Consider the following 7296-nt stretch of genomic DNA (forward strand, 5'->3'; position numbering starts at 1 on the left):
TTACTATAATTATTTTGTTCTGCGTTACAGATCCCTCTCGCATTTCATATTAATTACGACAGCAATGGAGTTTAATCTCACGATTGCTTACACGATCCATTGTAAGCAATGATTATTATACGCATTAATTTGAAGTAACCTCTCTCTCTCTCTCTCTCTCTCTCTCTCTCTCTCTCTCTCTCTCTCTCTCTCTCTCTCTCTCTCTCTCTCTCTCTCTCTCTTCTCTCTCTATTTGAGAATGTCTAAGCAGGATCAAAACTATAGGACTTCCGTACACGAATACCTATAACATCATAACAAATATCTACGTCTACAACCTGTTCCCACATCTTATCAAAGGGAATTAGGGCGTGGTATAATTTTTGACGTGCTCATGTGTAGCCATGTTATTTTCGTGACAAGGATTTGCGTCACGAAATGTGCTAGCATCAAGACCGATTTATCGATTGTGCGACGTGTAAATCAACCAGCAACATGTGGCCCATTCAGTAATGCCAAAGCCCTGGGTGACCGTGTGTTATAACGGTACTATTCCAGTTTTTATTTGCATAATATATAATGTCTGAAATGGTATTTGCTTTAAGGTTAGGTAGAGCTCGTGTCTCTCGAGTACCTCTAAGCTGAAGTACATTTACTGTCTTTTAAGACATTTTTGTGAGATAAGTACACATATCTTAGACAAAGGAGACCAATAGACCACGCTCAAACATGACTGAAGTCAACCATATATAGTTGTACTCCTCGATCATGTAACTAATGCCATTTGTTAAAAAAAGTCAACTATACTGCAAAAGCGACATCCGATTTCAAGGATGTACGTTTTTTGGTCAAACGTCAAACGTCAGTTTTTGTATGTGTGCTAATAGTGATGTACATTTCACTGTCAGTCACAGCTTACTTTGTCGACAAAATTATCCACAAACTCAATTATCGTTTGAGCAGAACCAGATGAACAGTAAAAAATGCATTTGGAATCATGTCTGCTTTATTTTTCATATTAAGATAACCTATTCTACTAGCACCAAAAAAAACTCAAATATAGGTGAAAAACTTAAGAAAATGACCTGTTGTATGTAGTAGTGCACAGAGTTAATGGAACTTAAGTCATTTTTTGAATTTGCGTGATAGTTTGGCAACTTTTTAGACTATTTAGTTTACTGCATGGCTGAATGTGCCTACCTACAAGACATTTATATTTGTATTTGTATGCCCATGGGCGCAGCATAGTGATACAAGTTTATGATTAATAATAATAAGAATAATAACAACCCACCAACCAACCAACCAACCACCAAACCACCAACCAACCAACTGTTTTAACCTATGTTTGACAAATAAATTATTTGTATATGTGTATGAGTCTGGAACGTCAATTTGTTTATACGGACACTTTACTACTACTTACATACAACAGTTCATCTGCTTAAGTTTTTCACCTATAATGTCCTTTATTTTATCGTCCCTGTAGCGGTTTCTCCTTCCTCCATTTCGTTCCTATATAGTTCATTGTGATGATTGTGTTATTCGTATATCAACTTGTCTTCAAGTTAGTTATTTATAGCTCTGCAGTGACAGAACGCCGGGGTCGCGGATTAGTTTGTCGAGTATCGAGTACAACAATCATTTTTATACGATTGTGCAAAAGTAGCAGAGTTATGATTCTAGCACGATATATCGCACATTAAACTTGGTTGCTTATTTTCGTGACCTGCTATTTATTATTTCTACGCCTTGTTGTGGGATTATGGCTAAAGAAAAAAGATGTTATAACTTAATGGTTTGATCTATGGCCTCTCAATCAGAGGGCCGTGGCATCCAAATAAGCCTTGCACATTATCACTAGTTTTTCGGTGTAGGAAATCGTTGCGAGGAAAGTTGTAGCAGTTTAATAGCGTGTGTTAAGTTTCCAATCCACACCGAGTCCGCTCGGGAAGAATCTACAGTCGAAGCTCTTTTAATTTGAGAAGAAACCTATGCCTAGCAGTGCCACGTGTATATTGATAGGTAGTGATGTGTATGTTGATATACTGATCGAAATTTTTTGACTGATGATTTGATTACATGTCGATTTGAGAGAAACCAGTAATCTTGACTGCCGGTTGTGGCTGTCGCTTGAATAACAGCTACTACAGGTACAGCCCAGTTTACATCTGCAAGAATAATCGTGCAAAAACTATCACATTACTGCGCTCGATTGACTACTCCAAACTCGTTCCCTTTATGACCTGGCAATTTAATAAAGTAATAATACACTTGCACCATTTTTCTTGCAAGTCTAAATTGACTCTAATTTCTCTAGTGAATGACTGACTGGATGGATGTAAAAACGGCGCCATTTTGCATAGGCAAAATACTAAAAATCTATTATCTTTTCATGAAATGTGTCGCGAAAGCATATAAAGCAGATTATAATGTTGTAACTGCCCTGATAGTCGGGGTGACTTTGTAGCAAGGGCAGAAAAAAGGGCAACGCTGATTAAATTTTAGTCAGATGTTAAAATTTTACCGTTGTTCAATGATGTTTCATACAAATAGTAATGTTCAGGTTCTCCTATGGTAGCCTGAAATTTTTTAATCCTATTTTCACTAAAACTAATTTCACTAGCCCTAAAATCCAAAAGCCGATATTTTAATTTTCCTAAATATTCATTAGCCCTAATTTTAGCATTCCGTATTTACGTTGTACCTAATTTCACTAGCCCTAACATCAAAAAGCTGAAGCATTAATTTTCGTCAAATGTATTGATTGGAATACCTACTACCACCTGGTTATTTTACGATCTTGACATTGTACTACCTGGTCATTCTACAACCTGGACACCTGGACATTTTACGACTTTGACGTAAGACGCCGGAGGGCCTTAATTTAGCAACTTATTGAATGGCATCCAAACTACTTTCCTAGTGGGAGTTATAATGCCGGCTATAAAAAAAAACCTAATATCGAAGGCTAAGGGACCTTTTTTCTCAGCCTTCTGAAGCTAAACTATCCAAGTCGCTTCTGTTCTCAAACCGTCTTGCTCGCTCGCTTCGCTCGCTTGCACAAATTTGGAAGTAAAACATTGCAGTATAAAATTTGCCTAAATGTGTTCCTTGCCTTTGTTATTTGCCACATAAAACTTATGCCTATTAATCATTAAAATAAAATGTTTCAGTTCTTTTTTTCTATTTCAGTCTGATAGGGAGCTAAACGACTGGAATCAATGTCTGGAATTTGTTGCAAAAGCAAATTCCTTATTTGATTTTTTTTCAATGTTTTTTTCACTCGCTAATGAAATAAAGACAAACAGTAACAAGGAAGAATTTCATTCGTATGATGAACTTTGCTATTGGGCACTTGACAATGCGACAGAGATAAAAGTGATTCTACTTCTGTCTGCTTTTCTTGACGCTTACTGAACAAAGCAGTTTTTTCTAAAATCAAACTTTAAAGTAGTGGTAGTGGATGTGAGTGGTGGTTATGGAGTGTTGTTATGCCTTTACCGATCCTTTATTAATTTTAACTTTTTGAACGCCACGGTTGGCTACAGACGACAAAACAAAAATCGGAAAATAGCTCCATACGCGCCACGTAACGCCGACATGGAGCGGAGCCTATGGCACGATTTTCAGTTGTCGCGTTTTGCCGACCGTGGCGGTCAAAGGGTTAGAGACCAAAAGCGTACGTCCCAGTGTAGGGCACGGGCCGCCACTCAGAATGAGAGAGCTGCGGGCCATAATTCCCACGCAGGTCCAGTACGGTGAGTAATTTCACACATGGCATTGAATCATGGCATGGCATTAAAGCTAATGGAAAATCTCAAATGTTTTCGATTAATAATAATACAGTAACTGAAAAAATTATACGAATATTAATTAAGTATACATATAGTCAAACAAAGAAGAAACTAGTTATTGCTGCGAACTTAAATACACATAGGTACATAGGTAAATACTCGTAAAATACATCCCAGTAATAAAGTATTAATCAATTTTGAGTAGGTAGTTCTTTGTTTCTAATCTGCCACGAAATTAGTGATTTTGTGGCTTATTTTGAAAAATTGTGTAAATAATTATTTTTCTGATGCATTAATCGAAATAATATTTATGGATACTTGATTAAATAAAATGATTCAGCCATCACATTGCGGAGGTCCGCATTAATGAACTGTAAATTTTTTTTCGTCACACCGTCTTGCTCGTCAATGGTGGTATTCCATGCATACTAAATTGTTCTTACGGGAGTTATAGATTTACGAATAGTTTTCCTCCCCAGAAATTTGTGACTTTAGTTTTAAGGAGGTTTCAAGTCAGCCAGCCTTTCATGTATATCCCTAAAACTTAGCTAGGTATAACCCAATTTTACACCACAAAACTTATCTACGCTTCATGTGTAATAAAATAGAACTGTCATAATAGCTGTCAATGTCAACGGCACTTGACTGACATCTAGCAGAGAACCAGGGCCCATTCGGATAATAATTAATTAAGAATGTAAAGGATTTATTAAAAGAAAACACAAAATAACTTTAAGTGACTTTTAATAAAATATTATTACATGGCGCAGTCGGTAGGATAGAAAATTGACCCAGAAAGAGTACCTAAATCACTAATATGAAAAGTCCAAAAAATAAAAATAAAATAAAATAATAAAAAAGAATTCTCGCCATGGTTAATTACTTGAGGAAATTTATACCAAACTTGGCAGATGTTGCATCACCGCTCCAGTTATTATTAAAAAAAAATGTTACATGGTTATGGACAATGACTTATGAAAATGTGTATACTAATATCAAGAAAAAAATAACTGAAGCCCCAACTTTACAAAATTTTGATCCTAAAAAACCAACTGTAATTCATTGTGATGCATCGAAAGATGGACTTGGCTGTTGTCTACTACAAAATGAGAGACCAGTCAGTTTTGCATCTAGAAGTTTAACTCCAGCAGAAAGAAACTTCTCACAAATAGAAAAAGAACTGCTTAGTGTGGTCTGGGCCACTCAAAAATATCATTATTATACATATGGTCAAAAATGCACCGTTTTAAATGATCACAATCCCCTTGAATCTTTGGTAAAAAAGCACATTCATGAAGTTCCACCCCTAGGCTGCAAAGACTGAAATTAAAATTGTTAAAATATGAAATAGAATTGAAATACCGAAAAGGCAAACTCATGTATATAGCTGACTTGTTGTCACGTGCATTTATAGATTCTAATACTAAAACTGAATAATATTTGAACGATATGATTCACTGTGTGAGGCTCGCTAGCTACCTACAATGCTCAATGTTCAACCGAAACAGTAAGTGTGTATGCAACTGTGTGTGTGTGTGTGTGTGTGTGTGTGTGTGTGTGTGTGTGTGTGTGTGCGTGCGTGCGTGCGTGCGTGCGTGCGTGCGTGCGTGCGTGCGTGCGTGCGTGCGTGCGTGCGTGCGTGCCTGTGTGTGTGTGCACGCAAAAGTAAAAGTGAGGTGGGATATACATAGCAGCCACCTAGGCAACAACCCTGAGTAGGCTCTCAGTTTTACTGTAATTGAGACTACCTACTTAGCCAATGAAAAACAATGACCTTGGCTTTGCGCAGGGCGGCTCTTGATATATTGCAAGATTTCATGACTGAATTTTAAAGGAAAGGGTGCAGAAAACCCGGCAACCTCAATCTATGTTAGACAAATCGAAAAAAGTGACTATCTGTATTGGCGGGTACCTAGCCATTATTTTATTCAATTGTTTTCTTAGCGTCATTTTTTTGCCGAGCTGTGAAGTGTTCCGACACAAGATAGTTTTATATGTTTTTTTTCCTTGCAATATGATGATTATATTGGCCATACAGATATAAAAAATCAAGATTTTCAGACTTTTTTTTTTTTTTTTAGTCATTATAAAACCACATTTAATTAGCAAATGTACCTAATATTATAATAATCCTAGTTAGGTTATAGTATATAAGCAGTAGCAGGAAGTAATGCGTAGTAGTAGTATATATTAACCGGTCTTATTTCCTACCTGGATCCTGTAACACAGGGACTCCTAGCTCAGGATCCAGAGCCGTAGCTCTTGTTTATAAGTTTTTTATGCAATAAATTATTTTCATTTTTCATTTTTTTTCATTTTTCTAGTTTGTTATGTTATAATAGCTACCTTCATACCAAATTTCAAGATTCTGAGTTCACGGGAAGTACCCTGTAGGTTTTGATTCCCTTGTGAGTTTCGAAAATTTGCGGAAATTTGCAGCATAAATGGCTGCATCTTTTGATTGCGTTGGCTTAGAAGTTTGATTTTTTCACAGCTCCAAGGAACAGTAAACCTCAGTATTTGATATAAATTTCAGCTTGATTCCAGCGCGTTCCGAGAAAAAGTGTCTTGGCAGACAGACAGAGAGACAAACAGACAGACAGACGGACAAAAAGTGATCCAAAAATGGTTCCGTTTTTTCTTTTGAGGTACGGAACCCTAAAAATGACATTTGCATCTGTATTAAGTGTTAAAAACTCAAAATTCTCATACAAAATGTGACACAGCAGTGGAATCGGACTATTTTAATATTTTTTTGTGAGAGATGTTAGGGAAATATAATAAGTGCTACTGTATAAAAAAAAAGAGTTTGACAATTATAAATGTAATAAAAATCGATTTTTTCTTCGATGCTCAAGTCGGGTATCTACCCGGTATCAAGCGGCTTATTCGGCTTCTACACGGAAAAAAAGGATGTCTTAGATTAAGACATTACTTATACCCTTGGTCAAAAAGACAATAATATTTCGTATATAGCCGGACGCCATATTGTATTGGATGAAGACAAATTTAATGTCTTGGGTTAAAACTATAATCTTTCTACAAGAAAATAATTACTTGGATGTAATTAGTAATCCCCTTCTTACTGCCCTCAATGCACTATAACTATACCTACATTGCTTCACCGCTACAAATTAAATTTAATAAATCAATTTTTAAACCGGTTTCCACACGATGTCTTCCTTCACAGTAAAGCTTGTAAATTTATTACACAGAAACAAGGCTAAATTTGTACTTCATAAAAACATGTGGATATAAAGTTTTGTGGTTAAACATTTATGGAGTAGTAACAAAACAAAGAAAAGTTTTTTAATTTTGTTTTACTTTCCTGCCCCGTTCTTTTTAATTGGTTATCCTATGAAAGGGTACTTTCTAACCCAAACCACGTGTTGTATGTGAAAGATAAACGTTAAACCTAAAGTTACAAAACATGACCCAACGGACTGTTGCGTTCCACTAGCATGTTGAATGTGTAATACAAGCTTTTTCGTCGACTGTACTAGTTAATCAAATTCAAATG

The sequence above is a fragment of the Choristoneura fumiferana genome, chromosome 14 (assembly GCF_025370935.1).
Source record: "Choristoneura fumiferana chromosome 14, NRCan_CFum_1, whole genome shotgun sequence".
In the NCBI taxonomy this organism is placed as follows: Eukaryota; Metazoa; Arthropoda; class Insecta; order Lepidoptera; family Tortricidae; genus Choristoneura; species Choristoneura fumiferana.